The sequence below is a fragment of the Fundulus heteroclitus genome, chromosome 22, assembly GCF_011125445.2.
Source record: "Fundulus heteroclitus isolate FHET01 chromosome 22, MU-UCD_Fhet_4.1, whole genome shotgun sequence".
NCBI lineage: Eukaryota > Metazoa > Chordata > Actinopteri > Cyprinodontiformes > Fundulidae > Fundulus > Fundulus heteroclitus.
Genome location: NC_046382.1, coordinates 28,247,412 through 28,272,833, shown reverse-complemented (window position 1 = coordinate 28,272,833; position 25,422 = coordinate 28,247,412). Strand labels below are relative to the sequence as shown.

Genomic DNA, 25,422 nt, shown 5'->3' with positions numbered 1-25,422 from the left:
AATCTGTACCTTTCAAGCTCCTTCTCCTTCTCTTTGTCGAAATACATCAGCCACAAACAATTATGCCTTATCCTTCTGTCAGCGTCACCATCTGGGCTTCCTCCTTTTACCTTATTTTGCATGTGGCCGTTAGCCTCGGGCACACAGCGTCCTTTTCATTCTCAATTTCTCCTCTACATTGGTTTTTATAAGATCCGCTTTCTCCTTCCCTCCCTCCTCCTCCTCCTCCTCCTCCTCCTCCTCCTCCTCCTCTCTCCTTTCTCTCCATCTTTTGCTCCTCGCAGCTCTAAATAAAACGACACTGCAGCGGTACTAACTGCTGACTTGGGCTATTGCACAATTTTGCATTAATGCCTATTCATTTAAGTCACTGGGAATAGCATAATGGTTATATTACTGTGCATGATAGCCACATTCAGTCAAGCTTTGGGCCCACTCGCCCACTCACCCAACCATCCCCCTCTCCTTCAGCTCCTCGCATCAAATGAACTAAAACAAAGTCTGTAATAAAAATCGCCACCGTCATAAGGAATGAATCCCCACAGAAAAAGACACACACTGAATTAAATGTTTTGCATGTGGAATATATGCAAAAATATGCGGGCAGACACAAATATAGACACACACACACACACACGTAATAATGTCTAAACCTCGACTACTTAAGCTGACAGGTGAAAGGCTTTGTCCAAGATCCCCTTATTGTGGTAATAAATCTGTCCATTCTATTTTCCTCTTTACAGACAACATGAAGGCAGAGACCTCAGGCCTGCACTTCAATCAAGGAAACAGATAATGCTTGGACTTAAGTGCAAACACACATAGGCTGTTCCTAAATGTACAAACCAGACAAAAAGAGCTTTGGACAATCTTCTCTTTAGGATGAATCCAAAAAATTGCTCGAAATATCGTTCTCCCTGCAGATGTGTGCTAGGGTTGATAGTGAATGCAACTAAGAATAAAACTCAGGTTGTTTTTTTTTATACAAGGTGCATAATTGACAGAGTTTAACACCTTGTACGGATTCCTCAAACTGTTGTTCAGGCAACACAGAATAACATAAACTAACAAACTCAATGTAAAAAGTATAAAATCCCGCATTTGAAAAATGGAAGTTAGATAGAATGAGGGGATAAGACTTTCGAAAGCTTAACCACAAGATATTTTGAGGAATCAGTGCAGGTGAAATCCTGCAGGTTAAGGCTGATGCAGTTTCCTGTAAAGCTCAAACAGCCATGCGTTGATTCCTGGGTTTCTGTGGAGAAAAGATGCTCATGCTGTCTTCGCTCATCTAGTTTTAAATGATCTGTTCATGTCATGACACTTATAAGATTATATTGCTGTATCATGTATTTATTCCTAAATTGAATAAACTCAGCTAAAATCTTAAACATAAAAAAATTCAACTGAAGGAGATTAAAACAATATTATCAATCCATTTTCTGTTCTGCTTATTTCTTTTATTTTATTTTGTTTAATTTTGCTTTGTGAATCTCCCCCAAAGTCTTGAATGGACTTTGCTTCACAATCCCATCAAGGCTGCACCTATTATAACATTTTTTTTCTGTCCACTTAACTTTCCAAACCTCTTTATTTTTGGTCTGGTGTTGTATTCAAATGTTTTAGAGAATTTGGATTTTGGGTTTTCATCAGTTGCAAACACCAGAAACATGTTACTTTTTTAGCCTAATTATTGAAATAAAGAAACTTTTCAATCTCATTTTAATTTATTCAAATGAATCCCTATAGGGAATCCACCCAATCATGAAGTCAGACCCAGATCTAATTACATAGAGTCTGATTCAAGCCTAACTACAATGGAATACCTTTCAGCAGTGTCTAGACATGCTGGAGATAGAAGATGGCGCAAGGTGGACAGATTGGCTGTCCACCAGTGGGCCAACAAAAGAGAAATGTGAATAAAATCTGAGATAAAGAACAATTCAGGTTCACACACAGAGCTAAGCGCAATTCAGGGTTACAGACTGAGAGAAAATTATTTAACTCACTTATATTTCTGAGTGCGAAGGGCAACCTCCGGAAATAACATGCATGCAAAGCAAGAACATGTAAAGTCCAGACTTAAAGGCTAAGACTGGGATTCGAACCAAAGATCTTCTAGCTGTGAGGCAACTGCAACACTGCATCCACTTAAAGCAAGAAATAGTTATAACGACATTAAAAAGGTGGAGAGTTCAGAATTGAATTGCTCAATATGATACAGACCAAATAAAATCTACATTAAACGAATGAAAACAAAATAATAATTGTTTTATTTTTAAGACAAATCAAAGGTAACCTTAGAAATGTTCAAATGTGTTTCTGTCCGGTAGATTACCCAACACTTAATTTTAAAGATTCTGTCTGTCAAGATGACTATTCCTTGTTAAGTTTGCAAGAACAGTATTTTTATATTTAAGGTGAATTTAAACCTGAACTTGTCTTAGCTTGCTACCAAGCCTGGGACCAAGCTGCAAATACAAAGAACCTTTAATCTCTAAATCAAACAAAAAAGTTATTAGAAGAAAGTTTATTAGGTTTTATATCACATTTGTATTCTTTTATCAACTAAGTGGTTATTTAAGCAGATGTTAAAGATATTAAATCTCAATTATTGCTGTTTTTTAAAACTGTTTGTATTAATCCCCTTCACCAAATTGTAATTATAGAGTCAGTCTTTGTACTAGCAGCTAAAGGTGATGGCAGTCCTTCATTCTGGGTGGCATTAACTTTGCCTCTGGTAATAAAGTAAAGAACCTTGTTGTCGTCGTTGACAAGGACATGTTTTAAACCCCATATTAAATATGTTTCAAAGCCTTCCTTCTTTCACCTTTATGATGTTGCCAAATTTGAAAGTATCCTGTCTGTGCTTTGAAATTACGAATGTCTGCAAATGCTCTAATAATTATCATTAACAGGAGATTAATAAGAAAGAGGGACAATTCTTTGCCATTTAGGCCACTAGAAGCATTCAGCATGCTGAGGTGAGTGAATCATCATCAGATCAGTCATGGAGCACATGGTTGCGTGCCATCTTTGCTTTCATAGAAGTAGTGCATATGTGAAGGATGTTTCTAAGTGTCTTCTGTTGAATTTTCCTACACGATGAAAAACTGTGGCAGGCTGGTTTAGCTTTAGATCAGTTCTTCAATATTTATGTCATAGACTCAGATACATAAAGCAATGTATCTTCAGACACCTTAAAATCACAAAGCAAATACGGAATAGAGTCAAAAAGGTATCCGAACATGAACAGAAGATATAATTTGTTGCAGATGGTGAAGCTTATCAAGACAAATTATTTAATTACACATACAGAAATGAAACTGATATCAGTTCACTTTTACAAGTTCTGATTTGTTGTATTATTGTTTAGTTTCTTTAAAAGAAGAAAGTCAGATTTTCTCGAAAGTATTCATGAGACTGTGAAAATGACAGCTGAGTGTACAGGTCTAAAATGTTTTGCTCCTTTATCTGAAGATATTTAAAACTCGTCATTGTTCTCAAGTCTTCTAAGTGCTTCAGTAAAAGTGTTTAGATGTAAAATGAGAAACAGACAGAAATTACCCACAGCAATGCTGCTGTGATCCTAGGCTTTAGTATAAAAGGGCATTCAATTACTGGTAAAAAAAAAAAAAAAATCCAGTAGAAATATAACCAATGTTTTTTACAATTCCTTCAGCCAGATGAAGAAAAAAAAAAGAGTCACGATTATGGACTTAATTAAAGGACAATAAAAAAGTAGCTGTTTTCAATTTTACTTTTGTCTTAATGTCAGTCTAGTAATCTTTTTAGCCCTTTACAACAGTTTTAGCCTAATTAGGAACACTCATACATTTTTGTGTTGAGGTTAGGAGGAACAAGTTTTAATTAGTGAACCTGACGATCCCTCTTACTCCACTAATTTACAACAGAGTACCTGATGCATATGCAACAACTGTAAAAGCAATTAAACTCCAAATTAACCATGGAGAGGAAGCCATAATGAGAGCATTTCCATTTCCCATCTTTTATTTAGAGCTGAAAAAAATAGTAATTCAGTAATATTATTCTTAAAGAAGGTTAGGGTTTCCTGAACTCGGGTTAGAGTTAAACATGCAAAATCTTTCCGACTCTCCTCCAATGAACATGATAGAAACAAACAAAAGCTGACACAAAAGCTACATTAAACCAATAATAGATTCTGTGAAGATCTTGTGTTCAATGCTTCACCTTAAAGCTTTCTGAGGCGTTTTTTTCTGTCCTTATAAGAGCACATCTGTGTGAAGGAGTAGAGGCTGGGAAAACGAATGTAGTAATCCAGAAGCATTACCAACGCAGCACAAAAACGCCTTGTAAGACGCGTTATACCAGTGAACTAAATGTAAGGCTAAATGAAGAATAAATGGGGTCATGGAAAGGCCAAGCTTGCCCCAGAGGCCAACTTGCCATGAGCTGAACACCGCTGACCTAGATTAATACCAACCACAGCAGCACCAGGACTATTAAACACAACCCAGTTTCCTGTATCCTGCCTCTCTGTCTCTGTGTGAAATGATTCCATCTGTCAGTCTCAGCTGGGCTGTGAGAACACTGCTGAATGTTGCTGCCCACACACACACACACACACACACACACACACACACATATATACAGACAGATACCAAAAAACACAGACATGTTGGCGGGGAACCGGGGCGAAGGTGGGTTTCTGGCTGCAACCCGACTCCAGGGAGGAGCGGGAACTCTTTGATCCTTTCAGCTACGACCACTAACAGTAAAGTACATATTATGTCAGACATTTATTTGTTTTCATGGACTGCACATTTAGTCTCTTTTCATTTCATCTCTGATGAGTTGTGTTGCTGTATTTTCAGCCTCCTTGTTGAATTAATAGCTTGCTTATAACAAGCCCATTTATCACAGCATGCATGCTTCTGTGGTCTCTGTCGTCTCTGCCTCTGCGCAGACACTTGTCTATTTTTGCATAATGTTTTATGAGTTCATACACTTGACAGGTTTCATGCACTGGGGTGCTTTCGACAACACCGACTTGTATTCAATCGTTAACAAACAGTGGCCATTGAGAGAGACTGCATGAGGCCGCGCACACCTCGCCTTTTGAGTTAGCAGGCAAAAGTGGAAAAAAGGAAAACAAAAACGGACAAACACAGATTAGGAGAAATTATTTATATTCAGAGAGAAAAAAGAAAAATATGGCTATTGGTAAGATAAAGGTATGGTTTCCACACATTTTCTATGTAGAATTTACACATATTTCCAGTATATTTAGTGTAAATGTTCAGAGTTCTTGGTCCTTTGTGTCTATTTTAAAACATAAAAAAGTGCAGTGGTTAGGCTTAAATTAAATTATGCAAGAAAGAAAGAACAGAAGGAATGAAGAGAGCATGCACAATTTAACCACTAGAATCGGGGATACAAATATTTCACATTCTAATTTTCTATTGCCATACTTATCTATACCTGGAAAATAAGTCAGGTTCCATACTTTTCCAGACTAGCCTGGAAGATAATAGATGGACATGTGTGCAAAAGGATACAACATTCACAGGCTACATTATTAAGTGTATCTGTTCAATCAAATAATGATTCTGACAGTTAAATGACAGGAGCTCACTGCATTTAGGCAACTAGACATAGTAAAGACGAGTTGTTTCAGTTCAAACTGAGCATCACAATGGGGAAAAGGGCTGACTTAGGTGGCTTTGCATTTTTGACATGGCTGTTGTCCCAGAAAGGCGGGTATGAGTACCTACAAAAAAAAATTAAATAAATAAACTACGAGGATTCTATTGCGCGACCATCTCTCAGGTTTAAAGAGATTGGTCCATAAAAAACCTTGATACAGTCCGGATTCCTCTCCTGTCCACTCGCCACAGCAAACTTAACTCACACAGATACATCAAAATTGGACAATAAAAGATTGGAAAAACCTGGTCCTGTGTATCGGTTTCAACTGCAATGCTCAGATAGTCGGCTCAAAATTTGATGTAAACGTCATGAAAGCACAGGTCCATCAAGCTTAGTATTAACAGACCAGGTCCGGGGGCGGTATGGTACGGTATTACTTCCAGAAGGACAATACACCATTTCACAAAGCTCAGTCATGTTTCTTGAACATGAGTTCAATATACTCATATGACGTCCAAAATGACCAAACCTCAGTCCTGTAGAGCTGGGGTTTCAAACTGCAGTCCTGGAGGGCTGGTGACCTGCAACGTTTTAGATGCATCACTGGTCCAGCACACCTGAATCAGATGGGTGAATTACCTCCTCAGCAAGTTATTAGGTTCTACGGAGACCTGCTAGTGACCTAAGGTGGAGTATTACAACAAAATTATACAACTGATGATTAAATATAACTAAAACTAAACAAATTTCAATGGGATTAAAAAAAGAAAAAAACAAATATGATAGCAATAATGCAGTCCCTGTCTATCAAAACAATTCAATGCTTTCTTGGTTTTTAAAATAAATGCTTAAATAAACATTGAATCGCTGATAATGTTTTCATTAACTAACTAGTCCTTCCTAAATGTCTCCTATACCCTCAAGACTTGCATCTCAGCTATGGCATAAGGAATACAAAGCTCTTCAAACTTTAAAGCACAGTACCTCGAACGGTATTTGCTAAAATGTTTCCTGAAACCCAAGCAATACCCATTTCAAGCATCCCACCGACTCCCGAGGGGACAAATATCAGAGGGCTGAGGAGGAGCTGGCGATGTGTGGCTTCCTCTAGACTCTTTGAAACATTAACCCTCCCACCCCACCTTGCATCTCCATGCAGGTGAGAATCAAACAACTTTGCGCTAACAAGCTGGAGAAGAAAAAGAAAAGATCCCACAAAGCTTCTCGGCTGCAGAGTATCAAAGAGTTAGCCTCAGGCTCGACAAACACTGGTAATATTCATAATGGAGATGGCTCAGGTGATGCAACTCAATCACACAGCACAGACACTTACTCCGTCAACACTCCCATTACTGCAAGAAAGGAGTAGATCATATGCTAATTTTTAGATGAGTGATGGGATCCAGGAACGGTGTTCCCAGTCTAGTTCCCAAAACAGCTCTATACAGGTAGCTCCTATTTTCTGACATTTTGTAAGCATTTGTTTGTGTTGGATTGATGCAACGGTGCAGTTAAGCCCACATTCATGTCCACTGCTCGATTAACTCAAAAAGAAGTGCAGCCACTTACTTTTTAACACTGTGGTTTAGGTTTCAAGTGATTCCATGGACATGTGCCAGGTTTGCCTGTTTTTGGACTCTTGCCAGTAATTATGCGAGCAAAAGTGCTGTTAGATGCATGAAAGTGTGGTACGTGAGCTGGTTTCAGCTGGTCCGGGAGGATAAGCCTACATCATTAACAAAGCAGTGGTTCATATCAACGCAATCATCCCTATGGTCCTTGAATACTATTTATTTAAAGTTCAGTGTTTAAAAGGTCAAAGAGATTAAGTCTCTCAATACTGACACTATTTCTTAAAGGAAGAGAAAAGTGAGGAATAGAAATTGATAGATAAAAATTAACTAACTTTTTTGTTCTACTAAACTACTACTGTGACTTTTACTGGAACTTGCTAGATAGGCCTGGTTGCAGACGATCTTTCAGATGTGGGAAAACATTTCGAACAGGATAGTTGTCATAAATGAACAATGCCGCCCTCACAGTACAGAAACAAAAACTCACAAGTGCTACCCTATTCAAATTTTGTTTTATACTTCACATAACCACGTGCTACACAGCGTAGACATTCTAACTGCTCTGCTAAATCTTCATTCACGCCAATGGCCGCCACAGCAGTGGAGTTGGCCTCTTTTTCTCATTAATAAAACTAATATTTATTTTATCAATTAAGGCACTCGTGCTCTCTTAGATGATTGTTAAAAATTAACAAAAGGAGACAATGTCACAGCGAAAATTAGCTAAAGCTATCGTGTAGCACAATAACACAATTTGATCACCTGATTTGTAAGTGAGGATTTTTTTAGACACTTAAAAATATTTCTCCATATGAGTGAGGCAGCTCTCAGGTTGCAGATATACCACACTGGTGCTCCATTGCTGCAGAAGCAACACAAATGTAACCCAAATGGCATGACAATAATCCAGTAATAACGTTACTTCATCTCACTCTGTGCTATTCGGTTGCGTCACTCACCCTGGCATGTTGAATGCTTGAAACTGAGAGTGAGAACAATGTCACACAACCTACCTTCTGATCAACTCTGCTAATTATTATCTGACCACTTGAGAGCCACTCATACAACATACAAATGTAATTAATCGGACAGCTTGTTGACGTTTAAACATGTATATGAAAAATGAGGGGGTAATGTTATAACAAAGATAACACACCCAGAGGTTGTGGTGCAGCCAAATACTGAATCCCACAATCTTTCTAACAGTACAAACATAAAACGCTGGTCAGCAATTACAAGAAGGGCTTAATTGCTATAATTCCATTAAAGATTTTTCCATTGATTATTAAAAAGGGTATAAATAATTTCCGATACGCCATTTGTTACAAAAATGTAAACAGAAATAATAATTTCAAAGCTAAAACATTTTTTTTCTTTTATTTATTATTTTTTAGGGATTCTGTAAATCCTAGCCAAAACAAACATCTTTGTTAAATAAAATAACTGTAAAGCTAAACCTCTTAGGAGTATGAGCAATTTTAAGATTAACCGACATGGAGAATCTCTGAAGCAATGGGTCCGTTTCAAATTTAAAGACTCCGGGGACCTAAGAGCTTTTTTTTAAATAACACAAAATTCCAAATAAAACCTGGTTTTCTCTGCCAGAAAACTGAAAATATCTCACTATAAAAGGTGTTTTCATAAGGAATAGGATCTAAAACAAGTGGTTCGATCGACGCAGAAATAGTTAATCATCTGTAAGCATCAACCATCACAGTATCCAGATCTAAATCTCAAACTTATTATGTTATGGTAGAAGACTAAATGTTGTCCTCCTGGTAAAAGAGGTAGTGTTCAGAGTATTAAAAGAAGCATGTGTCATTATTAAAAAAACAAATATTTTAAAACATGGGTTTCTTTCATTCCCTACACAATAAACACGCTCAAGTTAAAGGTTGGAGTTTTCTACATCTTTTTTTTTTATTAAAGATGATGCAGCTACAACTAGGCATCAACTTCTTTGCAGGCTTTTTGCACATCTTTACCGGTGGTGCCTGTCAGTGTGACAAGTGATGTATTTTAGTCTCAAGGTGGCATTCCATGGTTCAAAAGGTTGTGTGTAACCCCACAGTAATCAAGCGTAGAGACAATCTGCTGCACTTTATGTGCATCATATCCACAGAGATAATATGCCCCAGAAGCTGCTTCTTTAAGAGTGGAATACATTTTCCAAGTTTTTTTTTTATTATTATTATTCCTTATACGTTCAATTGTTTTGTTTGAGATAATCTTCTCCCTGGCGAAGTATAGGCGAGAAAAACATCTTGAACTCCACGTAATAAGTTAAAACGGGCTTATGCATCTTCCTCTGCTATTAGAAGTAGCACTCAGGCTGTGTGGATGCATACTAAAAGTGTGCATACTCCACCACACCAGATTGAAACATCCTATTAGCCAGACATTCACAGAGCCATTAGCTTTTAAATATGCAGGAGCTGTGCTCTTTTCAAAATGCCATTTTTACTCTGCTGCAAGCAGGGTTCGTCAGTTGTCTTAAACAACTCTTTTTTTTTTTTTATTCAAGGACCTTTTCAAATGTCAGGGCCAATCAAACACAACACGACAGGTCTCTGGACAGAAGAAAGGAACACAGCTCAGAGGGCAGGGAAGAAAAGCAGACTTATTATGCATATGCATGTGGTCGGAAGGTTGTAACCGGTGGCAAAACTGTTTTGCGGTAGGAGGCTACCAAAAAAATAAAAACATTCTTTTAACTCTTCTCCATCCCCACCACGTCTAAATGTCAATGTGACAGAACTGCGATGGCCAAAGCTTTGTATGCCCATGAGTGACTCCCAAATCCCCCCCGTCTCCATCTCTGACCCCCACCCGCTCCCATTATCTCTGTCAGCAAATTCGAGCAGAAAAGTTATCTCTTTGAATTTGGAGCTCAGCAAAAAAGGCAAACAAACAGCCGTCTATTCACCAGCCCGGGCCAACTTCAGCATTTTAGACATCTCTTTCAGTCCGCAGCTTCCCCAACATCAGCAGGATGGATTCTCCTGACACAAGTCTATGTCAGCTGGACTGGAACAGAGAGTCTGCTGAGACACAAAGGAACCTTTCCTCACTTCATGCCACCTCCCAGCGTGTAGAGAGAGTGAGCAGAAGGAAGCAAGTATTTAAAAAAAAAAAAAAAGAAACAAAAACCAACAAAACATCTTCACTTATAGCCGATGTGCATACAAGAAAAAAAACATCACCATCTTGAGAAAACATCGCCAGGTTAGTGAAAGAGAGCGATCCCGCTGTTACGGTCTCTCTCACTCCTACCCTGCCTGCCTCTCTTCATTTGTTTCTGTCTCCTCTCTTTGGCTACAGGAAAGCATAGTCATCCAGGAGGACATTATTAGCTGTCAGCATTAACAAACCATGTAGCAGCAGCAGCAGCAGCAGCAGCAGCAGAGTCAGTTTCATAACAATACTTTGCCTCTGCTCCAGCGAGTGGAGCGAGCAGTTAGAACAGCTTACTGTGTGCAGATGGTGCTTTGTCTCTGCTGGTTTCTGCAAAAGTGGCAGCCGCAAACACAGGCACACATGTGCTTTTTAGACAATGATAATCAGAGAAAATACAAAATGCAGCTTTGAAAATGACAGGCTCATCTATTAAGCGAAAAACGTTGTCTGAACCAACCTACCTGCCCCTAAGTGTTTGCAATGACAAACGCATAGGGAAAAATTCCCTTATTCGTTTTCAAAGTTTTTTGGCCCACTCTTTTTCGCAGAATTGTTCTATTTCAGCCAACATAGAGGATTTTCAGGCATATATGGTCTGCTAATGTCTTGTGGCAGCATCACAATTACATTTTAATACTGGACTTTAACTAGGCCATCTCAAAAACGTAATTTTATTTCCTTTGAGCCATTCGGATACTGACCTGCTGCAATTAAGCTTTAAGTCAGGGTCTGATGATCGCACATTCTCTTTCAGGATTTTCTGGTTCATGGATGCATGAATTACGCTGCATGGTCCAGGTCCTGAGGCAGCAAAGCAGTGCCAGCACTACCACCACCATGATTCACTGCAGAAATGGTTCTATTACTGTTTTTAGGCTTGAAGTGACTGAAAGCACATCCTCTAAAATATAACAGTCTTGTCTTGTCATTCCACAAAATAGTTTCTCAAAGTCTCGGGCATCAAGATATTAAAGGGAAATGTGAAACAGGCCTTTGTGTCAGTCTGACCTTCAGGTAGGAGAGACCTGCAGTGTTTTAGATGTCTTTCTGGTTTCTTTTGTGACCTACTGGATGAGTCAAATCTGCTCTTGGGAGTAATTTTAGTTGGCCAGACACTCCCAGGAGGGTTTACCACTGTTCCATGCTTTCACCCTTTGTAGATAATAGCGGCAACTGTGGTTCACTGGAGTCCCAAAACCCTACAAATGTGTTTGTAACAGTTTCAACCTTGATAAATGCCAATTGCTTTGCTTTAGTCTGGTCTTGAATTTTAGACCAGGACAGGTTGTGTTACTTTTTGGTATTTTGTTATACTCTTTAAAGTTATCAAAAAGGTTCTAATTAGATTTCTTTTTACATTTTTTTTACTCTACAAGTCTGATATCATCATTACTTGAAAACTACTTCTTGTATCTGCTCTAGTTACCTTTGCCAGATATTAATATTTATATTATAAATTAACAAAACAAAAAGTGAAAACAGAAACCGTCTGTAATGGAGCAAATACTTGAACTCCAAAGTGTGACCCATCATGTAACCTTAGCTTATCCAAAAATCACAATATCTAGCTTTGGAAGAGTCCATGCATGCAGATGAGCGTAATTAGGGCCTCTTTGGGGGGAAATAGACAGTCATTAGGAAAAGTGAACAATCAACGCACTGTAACACTTCACATCAGATAGAAGGAGCAAACTCCCATGATTAGAACTACAGAGAACACTATGTTGCTTGCTCCACTGGTGCCTTCCTACAATCATTTTATCATAATTTAAATAACCTCTCAGTTATGCACTCATAATGTAAAGTGAATGTGCTGCATTCACTTCACTCCTACACAGCTCTCTCTATAGGTTAAAATCTGGATTCAGAAAGATGAGACAAAATCTCAAATGTCATCATCTTTATTTGTCATTGCAACATATTCCAATGAATCTGTTGTCTTAATTGAACCTATCCTGTTTTAGTGAGCTGTGGATTGCCCTTGTGTTGTGCCCAGGGAACATTTTGGGGGCTAAGAGTCTTGCTCAGAGACCCAGAGGGGCAGTCTGTAGGATTTGAACAGCGAAACTTGCACCCTTTCCACGACACAAGGGCCTTGCTCTAAACTAGGCCACCACTCCCCCACATATAATATAACACGTATTAAAATACTCTTAAATCTTGTGAAGACTTAACACAAAATAAAAAATTTAACATCTGGAATACAAAAGCTTAATGTTTGATCCCTAATTTGTTATGATCCAGAGTTGTTTGAGCATTTTGGTTTGATTATGTGTTTTTAATCATTTCTTTGTTTAGTTATGTTGTAAAGGTCTTGCCATATTCAGTTCATTTAATTATGCTGGTAAGGTGGTGTCGTTTTAGCTAGCTCCTCTGTGTTTAGTTTATTCTGGTGTTATGTTCTTTGTATTTAGATTTATTTCGCCTTGATCTCCTTTTTAGTGTTTCCCCTTGAGGTTCTACTACCAGGCTTTTTAAGCCTTCCAAAGTCAACTATAGGCATATATGTGATGAAATACTGCCTTTGGCACTATGGGGTATTCATTTCTTATAAAATATTAGTTGTCTTCTAGTGAAATTTTTCCAACCCAGAGGAAAGACGCTTGCCTTCACTGCAAGGTTGTCTCTGCCCATGTGGGGTCACCCTAGAGCCGCTGCAGCATGGCATCAAAAAAGAGGAGTTGCTGTCGCTGTGCAGATTAGGCGCTAAAAGACTCTCAATTTAGAGCAGAAATTATGGCACTCTGCCTCACATCACCACTTGTTGGGCATGTTGTTAACTTGGCAGAGGCAGCACTGTCAAGGTAGGTACTTCCTGGAGGGGGCGGGTAATGACCGCTCTACGTAGACCATAATCCTCCACTCATTTTCTAGAACAGGGAGGGCTGCAGCTCAGAGAGCAGAGTTAACGAGGATTACTCAGACTTGCACAAATCAAGCAAAATCCCACTTTGGGCTTGATTTTGATGAAGGAATAGCATTATAACATAGTTAAAAACTCAAAATAGTTGATTTTGCATGATATAGGTCCTCTAAGTAGTTTCTTTGTGTCTTAGTTCAGCACCATTTGTGTTAGGTATGCTGTGTTCCATTTACCTCGGAAGTCGGAACTAGGATCTGGGAATTGTGTAACACTTGAGTTAATAGTGTTCCACAGTCGGAGAAGTCGGGACGCGAATATGGCGATGGCCAGGAGAGATATTGTTTTGTTCGCATGAACACCGTACTTTGCACATGCAAACACCACTTTTAATTTGTTCGGTTTAGCGTTCTAGCCGCTACATGTAACATTGATTTTAGACGCACTCTTACAACTGTGTCTTGTAAAATAAACATGTGTTCATCACAGCTTCGTTACTGATGCGGATGCAAATTAGTTGTTGTGCTAATTCTGGTATATTTACATTGATGCTATATGCTGACATGTTGATGAATGTGCATTGTCCTAATTCAAGTAAATAAATTGATTTGCGAGGAGCTGCCATACTGGATCCGGCAATTGGCCTTAGAAAATTTCTCCAACTCTACGAGTGGGAAGCCCCATTTCAGGGGCCGTTCCAGTTGATTCTCGGAAGTCAGTTTCTGTATTCCACCTGCAACTGGAACGCAGCATTAGTCTCCCCCGTTCGGTTTCTAACAAGGCTTCTGTTGGCTTTGCAAGAGAAACAGGCCCACATCATCACTAGTCCTCCACTATACTTAACAGAGAGCACGACGTGATTTCCTATGTTTAACCTGTGTTTCATGCCAAACTCATTTGCAGTGTGTGTTGAAGAAAAACTCAATTTAAGTCTCATTTGAGTAAAGCCAAGAATTCCAATTAAAGTCGGTTTAGCGATTAACAAACTGCATATGTCAACACTTGTAATGGTAGAACAGAAAAGCTTTTTCCTTGCATGCCTCTCAAAAGCCTGCTTGTCATGCAAATAGCATCTCATGGTTGTTATGGAGACTTAATATGACCACAAGATGTGATTCTTTGCTGTAGTTCTTTAAGAATAGGCTCTTACCATACTGCTCACGATTTACTAAATTGTGTGGGTAAAATTGATTTTGGCTTTAAACTTTAATGGTTTAAACTTTTTAAGTATCCAGGGTTCTTGCCAGCGAAACTACCCCTTACGCTGAAAGTTGTCAAAATTATACTGAAATTAGACCGTTACGCTCTTTTTTAGTGAGCATGATGGTGCCATGTGCCAAGCTAATAGTACGACAGGGTTTGAGAGCAACATAGAAAGGTCAGCAAAGCTCTTGAATGTGAATCAGCGAAGTTGTAAAACTCCTGGACAACATAAGCTAACGCTAGCTTTTATTAGTTTGAAGAACAGCCCAATGACAAGGTGTTGTCAGGGCTCCCCCTTGTGGGCTCCGCTGTGAGTACATACTTAATGCCGGGCATACAATGCACGATATTTCCAATCATGGTACTCATATACAGCTCAAACTGTACGACGAAACCGCAGGGTTTAAAAGTTCACTGCTCGCGATATCTGTTCTTGCTGTGCGGCCCGACGCTCTGATGCAACCTGACTGCTCACAGTGCGTTCAAAAACCACATATCAGACTCAGCCCCGTAGAGAGATGATGCTACTCGGACTTGTCTACCCAGAAGCCAAATGTCAACAGAAGAAGAAGAAAAAGGCGGAAGTGTCGATGCTCACTGTTAAATATGAGGCTGACTAGAACGAAACGTGCTGCCTTGGCAATTGTACGAGTTGCTACTACATAGTTTGACTCCATGTCACACGTACCGCTGTCATGCTTCTCTGCGCTCCTATGTTTTCATTCGAGAAGACGAATGACGATCATGTGATGATCATGTGATGATCAATCAGCTCCTGGATGGTCGTAACTCCGCTTCAACAGCAGGACTCGCTCACGATCGCTCACGAGGGCTGACTGAATTTCAAACATGTTTGATTTTCAACCGACCATCCGATTCCTGATCGGGTGGTGGTTGTGAGAGACTAATCGCCCCTCGTTACCCCCCGTATACGACACGACGCAGGACGCACGATCAAGCTGAAACTCGGCTCGATCCAAAAAAAATTCTCGCATGACTGAAGAATCGGCCCGAAAAGGGCAAAAACTCGTACAGGGTATGCCCGGCTTAAGCAGCAAAACAACACACCAGCCCCACCCCCCACATTACACTGACAAAAATCCTGGTGAGCACCCAGATATTGCTGTATACATTTGATCAAGTTTGGGTCAGTGATAATTTTCATGTAGCCGTTTCCTGATCAACACATATCAGCCTTGTACAATACATTTGCTTGTCTTTCCCATTCTACAGTGTCTCTTACACTACAGGAGAACAGGAACTGTTAATTAAATTGCTAATTAAAAAAAGAATATTAAAAGATATGCCAATCAATTATAAAAGATATAAAAAAACAACTGATTCTTTTTTTTATTTCATATGAATGGTTTGAGATTTCAAATATGGCAAGTGGGATTTGATATACACACATTTCTAAAACTATATAAATGTCTAGGTGTGCTAAGATTAAATGTTCGATTTTTCTAGATTTTTTTCAGTGACATTGCTTTACTGCAATAAAGGTTGATTTTATTTTCAGGCTTTTTACATATTCCGTACAACAAAGGGTGGAAGATGCAGTATTTAACTTTTGGTTACAATGAGTGGATAAAATTCATCAATCTTATCTTTGATTGCCCCAATTAAAAACCTTTCAAAAAACAGCGGAGGACTATGATGTGTTTGTTTTCCTACAGCTACAGCAGCTCAGCTGTGAGTTAAATGCATAATTCAGAACTGGCAACGCTTACAAACAAGCTTGTATAGGATTGTGATGTGGTAAGACAAAGCTACACAGCGAGAAACAGCCTCCAGAGTATGAAAAATTACTTGGCTGCACTTAAGAGCAAACAACTGAGGAGTTATTCATTTCTTGCCACAGTATATATCATATCAGCTGTGGCACACAAGAGCGAGCGCGCCCACACACACACACACACACACTGAGAATCTGGGCGAGCAGTTTTCTTCAAAGAGCGAAGGGCAAACAGCTCTTATCGGTGAGGAGAATCAGACACCTGCTGCTGCTGCTGTTGCTGTCTGCGGCAGCATACATCCACTCTCAAAACTGTCCTTGACAACCGCAAACACAGATACTCTGATGCATCAAAGACACAACAGGGCAAGTTACAACAAGCCAGGAACAGGTGCACAAAGATAGGATGCCAATTACACTGAACACAGAGGAAATATTTTAACCATGTTCTCTGAGGCTAAACTATTAGCAGCTGCTCAAAGGTTTACAGAAGAGTAGTTTTCCTCTGTAACACTTTTAAGACAGAGACTTCAGTTTGCAAAGTATACCACATCACAGAACCCTTTTTTTGCTTATTTCAAGCAATTTCCGATATATTGTGCATCCCAAGAATACTTTGATGCACTTTTGTGACTTTAATAAAATGCGATAAGGGTTTGTGACACATGCTTTGATGCATAAATGTCTAATTCCTTTAAGTGCTGTTCAGCGTAAGAATATTATCTCAAGCACAGAATCTATTCTCCTGAAAACCCTAGAAACGCATGAAATTTGTCTCACTCATTTTCGAGGACTAGAAAAGTACGAAAAAAGAAGATTAAGCATGAAAAGCTATTTATATTTCGCTATTAGATGGCATAGTTGGAAATGTATATATCCATCCGCCCATCTACCTTCACAGCTGAAGAATATATGCCAAGAAGTAATGGGAAACTTAAGATTTTAAGTCTATTAAAAAAGTAAATAAAAAGAAATAAAAACTCAGGAAATGTATTGAAAATCGAATTCTGATGTAAAATATGTAGAAACTCTGATTATCTTCTTTAGAGAAAGTCGTTTGGAATCAGTATGCTGGACCTTAGACAAGAATTGGAAATCGTAGTCAGTAAAACCCTGTGCGTCTATAAACAAGTTAATCGCAGTAAGAATTCTAGAGATAAAAAAAAAAAACGTTTCTGACAAAGCTCAAAGAACAAGAAGGAATATTAAAAACAACTGCTGAGAATAATAGCTGCAAAAACACAATGTCAAAAGACTTATTTAACTTCCAAATCCTCCCTTCTTAGCTTCTGAGGGACATTAGACATGTGTTCTGCCTTGTGCAGATTGCAGTGTAATTTCACACCCATTACCTCGGCTCCACAATACATAGCACAATCACATCACATGACAGTAAAATCCTCTCCAACCAACCTATGGGAACTTTTAGAAGCCTCTGCCATTATGGGAATTCTCAGAAGAGCACACAAGAGCTATCTCAGCAGCGTCCAAATTACTGTGTTAAATGGAGTATTGAGCTCTTAGAGTATGATTAACCAATTGTAATTGCTTCTATGACTTCAAAACAGGCAGCAAATTCACAATTGAGGTTTTTTTTTTCCCCCCATCCTCACTGCTAAACTGGAAGTTCTTCTATTTATTTACATGGCGGTGATTCAAAAGTGTAACATATCCTTCGTTTCTTGCTTTTGCTGAGCAGCTGTCCGACTCGCCTCTCAGCCATCCAGCTCGGTGTGACACTACGGAGATACGTGGCTAAAAAAGCATGCCGGAGCAGCAGATCAGCCATGTACAACGCTCATCCCTACAAGCACAAATCATGTTCATAATCACAGTACACTGACTCCACCAGTCACCAGGGAATATCTGTTGAGGCAAATGAGGCTCCAGGTTTCCAATACAAAACACGAGCACTTATGCACACAACTACTGTGATACCCCGCACCAAGCAAAAGCTATCATAATTGCTAAAGAACTGATTTTGCATCTTTGTAAATCTTTTCAGCCATGAACAAAACAGCCAAGGTGTCGAGAATGCTGTGACCCTGCTCGAGGTGCGTCCCCCCCCCCCCTCTCCTTTAGAGGCCAGCTTTCATGTTTGAACACATGTGGGCCACAAAGACAGAAAGGAAAGTTCAACCACCCCCCCAAGCAGAGGTGTGGGTGCTGGATGAAGGGGAGGATGGTGCTGCTGCTGATTTGGGAAGGGAGACTAATCGTATCTGTTGCGTGTTTCTTTTTGTTTTAAGAAAAACACTGACGTGTAATCCGCAATCTACAATTCAAAGCGAACCTCTTGAGATGATTAAATGTTTTAATAATGTAGCATCTGAAATGCAAACACTGCAAAACCGGAGGGGACTGCAGGCCAAGGCCTGCACATCATTAGCACAAAGGGCCTTTTCTCCGCACACTAAAGTTCCCCTGCCTGTTGTGACAATGCCCAGGGGGGTAGAGCAGATGTCCATTGCCAGCAGCACATCTGCATACAGCCTCAATCCCCACCCCTTCACTGGTCAGACAATGGAGTCCCCCCCCCCTTCCTCCTCCACTTAAAGCTTTCTTCCACTTCAATCTCCAACTGCAGTAAAAAAAAAAAAAAAAAAAAAAAAAAAAGAAATGAGTGAGAGTGGCCTTTAGACAAGCAACACCCACTCTGCCTGTCAAAACAAGAGAAGTCCAAAGTGGATTTCCAAAACCAAACTTTTCAACTTTCAAAGCGGAAATCCATTCCAAATCGGCATGCTTTGATATGCGTCCGCATTTTTAAAGAATCCATTAAAATACATCCTGGTTGGATTTTTTTAATATGTATACACAGGCTCTGAATTAATGCAGTCATTCGGATCCTAATAAAGCCTGTTTCCACCTCCCTATGAAGTGCTTGTACGGGCTAATGTCTACTCCCACCCCCCTCCGTCCCTCCTTCGCTGATGGCGCAGGGACACATGGACAGGCGATGCGAGGAGACCGCTTTCTCAACTAAACACCCCGCTGCCGGAGCACACACGGAAATATTCCACACAGCCTTTTTTTTTTTTTTTTTTTTCCTCCCCTCCTTTCTCTTTTTCCTTTCTTTGCAATAATCCGGAATCCTACCTCGGCTGGATGTTTAGCGATAGTTCAAACGTCGGCTTTTAAGGGCTTCCCAAAAAAAATAGCATCGCAGGCCACGCGTTTCAAATTCGCTTGTTATCTCGGATTAAGATAATAATCCTCGACTTGGCATGAAAAATACAAATAAAAACTTCAATCCTGCGTGCAAACGGGACAATCTCCGGTGCTGCGAAACGGTGCCGCGGTCGGGTTTTTTTTTCTTTTTAACCAGCGCAAGCAGCCTGGGCTCTCGGTGCGCCTGGTGATCCTGCTGTTTACTTATAAGCTTCATAAACACTCCTATTCTTTTCCTGCTGCCAGAATTGAGAGGTGTGTATCAGTTTGCTTTTCCTTTTTTTCCCCCCCTCTCTCGCTCTTGGAGTGAGGCGGAGCCTTTGCCCACTTCTCCCTCTCACACAGCACAGATAAGAGAGTGCTCTTCGACTTGATAGAGATCGGACAGTCTAAGGTGGAAAAAAAGGCGATTTGTCACTAAGATATCAAACTTATTTTGAGCGCTTTGCATTTACTCCTTTAATTGGTCGATCAAATTCAAATCAAATTGTTTGATCCACTAGGAAAATCTGTACTCACCTTTGATTTATTTTTGTAAATTAGCGTAGAAGTCACTACACATTATATACAGGTGCAACAAAGTAAACTAAAATATCAAGGAAAAGAATAATAATAAAAAATAATAAAAAAGTCAATTAGCTCAACATGAGCTTATTAGGATGACTCAATGTATTTAAGGTGTAGATAGAGGCAGTTTGTGACATCACCATATGGGCAGCTGCCCAGGGCGGCATTCAAACGCCAATGAGTGCAAACTAAAAATCTACAGTATATAACTCATCTATCAGCTGTGCCCTGAACTATTTTTATTTTTAATTATTATTGCTTTGACTCCTGTGTTGCCACAGAGATTATGGGAGACTACAGCATAAATGCTTTGCGAGGGAATGCACTGTATGTTTTATCATGCCCCAGAATCTACTTTTCTTATTTTATTAGGTTAGAGCTGGTTTAGAGTTACGGTGACGTGCCCCTGAATCAGTCCAACGACTGAAACAGTCTGGTGTGGGGAGTCTAGGGACGGCACAGGCCATCGCATAGAGGGGCTTACCCAGGATCCTGTTCATGTGAGAACTGTCAGCCGGCATAGACAGAAGCTGTGTTTCTATCCAATTATCATGCAAATTTTGAGTAAACTTTTAAAATATTGAAAAAAAAGAACGCACAACAGGCTTGTTTCCATTTATTGGTTTGTAGCAAATTAACCAGGCAACACAAAGCGTAATGTCGTCATACGTTGACGTTGGCTGTAATAAACAGGAAGTTGACGTTGCCAACTATCGTGGACCACAGATCAGTATTAGCGCAGGGCTTTAAATAAACCAGGCTCTTCGTCGGTCCACATGTAACTGTTGTAGCTTCCAGTCATGTTTTCCAGGGTTATGGGAATATCTGGGAAGATGACGGCAGCAGAAACAGGTGATCAGTCATGTGAGGTAAACATTTACTGTGTCAAAACCACCTCAAGCGAGCGTGAAAACATTTTTTGCGAAATTTAGTGAGTTGATTGGAGTTTTTCTGTTTCCATCAACCTTTCTAATGCGATACTTCAAGATGCGCATTAGAAGACGTGGATCGAACCGCCACTAGAGAGAATTTGACTTGCTGAAGTTCAAACCGTGCCTCAGAATGGGAGCGGAAATGGTGACTTTGAACTTTGTGTGGTCATCAGTGTCCAGTGGAAGTTCTTGCATAAAATGGTGCCCCGGGCATACCCCTCCTTCTCATGCCCTGGCCCTCCCCTACCCACAATTGGAATACAACACGTTTTAATTTACACACCTGATAGTCCAGTAGACTCGATTGGGGACCAAATTGCTAATTTTCAGCTGGTTTGGTTTGCTTTCACGCTGAACTTTGTCAAACCAACCAAACCTTTTGACCAACCTGTTCAACCCCTCGCCTGTGATGGCACTGCACCAAGAAACACAGAAGGACAGCGGTTGATCAACTACACAGTACAACTTCATGGGGAAAATGTAAACAAAATGGAATTGCAACAGATTTTAGCCGTTTTATTGCAATGCTGTCTTTGGCAAGTGTAGCAGACAAGCACAATTCAACAGTGGGCTCAGCATGAGCTGAGGACGAGGCAGAGGACCACAGACATTGTTAATATTTTACACAATGCGGGTAAGACTGCTCTATAAGAAGCGGCAGCATGCGAACAGGGACACATAAAGCTTAACTGAATTGATGTCACGCTTACACAGATGTCGAGCAGAGTATTTAAAATAAATGAGTTACTTTATTAGCATTATTGTTCAATTACAATTGTATTTACCGGAATTGCCCCGCACTGAAGTCCCCTTCCTGGTTTTGGAGCGGTCTGTGGTCTGCTTGGCATTCCCATTTGCATTTGAATCGTTCCAGAGTTCACTTCAACCGAGCTGAGAGCTAGATTTTGAGGCGGACCTCAGTTCGGATTTTTGGTCCAAATCAGAGTTTGATTGTGCATTGACACCTTCCCAAACAAACCAAACTTTCTGAGCAAACGCGCCAGTGTCCAATTAAAGCAAACTAAACAGGGCTGGTGTGAATGCACCCTGAGATTCTGGGATAGATACAGAGAAGTGCGGTCCTGCAGAAAGCACTGGGCCTGGTCTCCCTATTCTTAGGAGCAAATAGGGGAAGCCTATTGCAGTGCCCATAAAAATAGAGAACTTGCTAAGGGTACAATTGACAGATTAGTTATATTTCATCATGTGGTGATCGCGTACTTCCCTTTCCAATACCACCCAAGACAACTTCTCTTATAGCCCATGTAAAAAAACCAAAAAAACTGTTGGTACAAGACAGGCTGGTTTAAGTATTTCAGAAGAAACTCGTTTTACTGGGATCTTGAAACACACCAGTCTCTCACATTTCAGGCAAATGGTCGGAAAAAGCAAATTATCTGTGAGTAGCAGATGACTGGGCAACATTGTTTTAGTAAGGTCATGGATCAGAGGAAAATGGGCTTGCAAGACTATAGAAAGGCAACCGTAGCCCAAACAACCAATGGTTACAATAAAGGGTATGCAGAATACCGTTTTTTGAATTCACAACATGTCATTCCTTGAAGGAGATGGGCTACACAAGACATTGGGGAAAACATACCTGGTCAGATAAGGTCAGAATTTAGCATTAACAAAATTAAACCATGGACACATCCTGCCATATGGTAACAGCTCCGGTCGCTGGTGTTGGTAGTGCAATGGTGTGCGTAACATTCCCATCACATACTGGGGCCTTCATTGAGCATAACAATGCCACAACCTACTATATCATAGGTGACCATGTCATGATTTAGGTTTTTGGTTGCTTTGTTTTGGCCTTTTCTGGACTAATTAGTTTCCACTCCCCTCAGCTAACTGCCATCTGTCACCACCCAATCAGCTCAGTCCATTCCTCAGTCCCCAGTCAATTATCCCAGATCAGCTCCACCTGCTGCCATTAATTACCTGCTCACCTCTTCCCCTGTCTATATATACCTGCCACAGCCAACTCATCCCTGCCAGATCGTCTTGTCTTGTGTGATGTGCGCTGCCTCTACCAGTTCCCGTGTGCTCAGCCAGCTGGACTCTTCTGCTTCCCCTCACCGATGAGAGTTCCCTGTGTCTGTGTGCTGCATAAGTCTGCCTGTTTCCCCATGATTTCCAGCCCCTCGCTTTGCCAGTTCTGGTGGTTCCTCAGTCCACTTTGCCTGTTCTGATCAGCCCCTGCCTTCTTCACTGGTTTGGCGTGTCTCTGCCTGCAACCCCTGGTCAGTCCAGTTCTGCTTGCCTGCCTCACCTGCCACAACTCATCCAATTCAATAAACCTTTTAAAACATAACTCTGTGTTTGGCTGAATATCGGGTTCACCAGCGTTATCCATTACAGACCATGTAAATCCCCTATTGATCCCAGAAGTCTGTCTTCTGATAGCTACTTCAAGCAGGATGGTCCTTCATTTCATGAAGCTCAAATTAAAGGTATACTATGCAACCAGGGTTGATTTTCCAGCGAGGCTCCCCCCAGAGGGCGAAAGTAAAAGTGCACTGTCATAAAGATGCTCAGCTGTTCTGGTTTCTCCGTCAAGCCAGGCGCGGTTGTTTTGAGCTTAGCAGACAGGCGAACGCAACGAAAAGTAAAAAAAAAACGGCAGTACAAACAATGACTAACACAGTGAAAGTATGACAGGGTTTCCCGCAGCGCTATCTTGGCGAGGCGGCCGCCTCGCCAAGATAGCGCTACCGCCTCGCCAACATTCAAAAAAATAAAATAAAATAAATAAATAAATGTAATAATAACTCGATATGCTTGCATGTTTATTTGACGTTAACACACGGTTCTTTGTTGTTGCTTTCGCGCGTGCATATAGTGAATGGCAGGGCAAAAACACATGGAGTTCTCGTAAAGCAAGACCGACTCTCGCGGTCTTGCACGAGACTTCTGAGCCTGTGTGTCCAGGCCGAGGGCTCTTGCAATTGCAAGTACGGTATTTCCCCCACAGACCACCAGGGCGGCCGAGAAAACCTTTGTTCGACCTAAAATGACTCATTTAATCATCCAAAACGGTATGGAGCACATTAATTAACTGAAAAATGTTGCATAGTATGCCTTTAATCCAATCTAGTTTCAGTTTTATTTTATTAATTTTATTTACCTCTGCATGCTGCCATATTAGAGTTTCAGGTTAAGGTTGTTAAGAAACCTCTGACTTTTCTTCTCGAAGTTTCAAATTCAGAGGACCCTTCTCCAAGTTGGAGTTGAGAAATATGCAACCCAGAGTAAAAATGAAACATAACTAAAATACAACAAGCTGAAAAACAATCCCAAGTCCTGATTTATTACTGTCTTTTGGTGTTGTGATATTTGGCTGCCTTGCGTCATTTGTTGTAAACGGTTTGGTAACCACCACTGGTCAACCATAGACAACCTTCAGGAAATGTAATCCCTGATCTCATATTCAAAGGAATTCCCCCAGGTTCCCTTAAGTTTACGTTGTTAACGGTTCAGTCCATCTTCAAGCGACCTGTAAGAAATAGCTCCCACAGTCACAATATAAAAACTTCCTTGTTTATTCGTCTTGTATCATAAATACCCATAATTATACACTATTGCAAGTTTTTTTTTTTTTTTACTGTAGTTCTTTGATTATTTCTAGTTATTTTGGGACCACAAAAAAGAAAACATCCATCATAAAGACTTTGCAGCTGCTTCTCAGTCAATGACTAAATCATACACTCCATACCTTGGTCTTCTTCAACCTTTTTCTCACAATATCAAAATTATTGACTTACATATTAATGTAAATTCCCTGTTCTAATTAAAAATATTAGTGAACACTACAAATAGACTGTTTGAACTTTCTCTTTTAAAATCTCTTTCAAATCCTTTAGGAATTGAGAACATAAATCCATCTAATCTCTGGTTACATAAAAATAAATTAATCAAAATACCAGTTGAAACATAAATGAACAATCAGAAAGATCTTTGTTGTTTTCCTTAAAGTCTAATGTATATACACACTAAGATTATGGGTTCCCTGTGCCATGAATGTGCTTTGCTTAAATTTTTCCTATTAACCCAAGTAAAAAAAGAAAATTATTCTCTTTATTAACTAACACTCCTCTACCATCCATACAATCTTGACGTCTCACATCCATCATGGGTAAAACGCAGCTTAAGATGTGACAGTGGTAGTTGATTTCCAATAGTTTTACATTTAATTTGCCTAATGTACTGCAGTTGCTTTTGTAAACAATTCTACATCAGTGGTTTAGTCCTTAATCTTTGTGAAATAAATCACTTTTTTAATGTTCATTAAAGCTTCTTCTATTTTTGTCAAGCAATTATATGCCACAATGAAATGTTGGTACTGTTAATGATCCTCATCATTTTAAACTAATCTACCTTAGTGTATAAACACGGATCATCTGAAAACTGTGAATTCTAAGACAAATACGTGCTTTGCTGCATGAAAGTAGGTAAAACACTCATCTGCTATGTATTTTTTTTATTCTTTTGGTGTACATACTGCATGAATGTAGCTTGCCTTTGTGTGTGTGGTCTGGAGCTTGGCTAATCTCGGACCTGTGCTGAGAT

The 25,422-nt window shown here is 39.9% G+C and overlaps 1 protein-coding gene across 3 annotated transcripts in view; it reads right to left on the bottom strand.

The window, feature by feature from the left end:
- ctbp2a (C-terminal binding protein 2a) overlaps positions 1 to 19,626 on the bottom strand; it is a 97,048-nt gene extending 77,422 nt beyond the window's left edge. For 2 of the 3 annotated variants that reach the window (XM_012863989.3, XM_036126765.1), the window contains exon 1: positions 19,280 to 19,623. The gene's annotated coding sequence lies outside the window, so the exon portion shown is untranslated. Of the gene's footprint in view, positions 1 to 19,279 lie in introns of all 3 variants that reach the window. The other variant, XM_021317218.2, reaches the window with a different exon arrangement.
- Between the last annotated feature and the right edge of the window lie 5,796 nt (positions 19,627 to 25,422).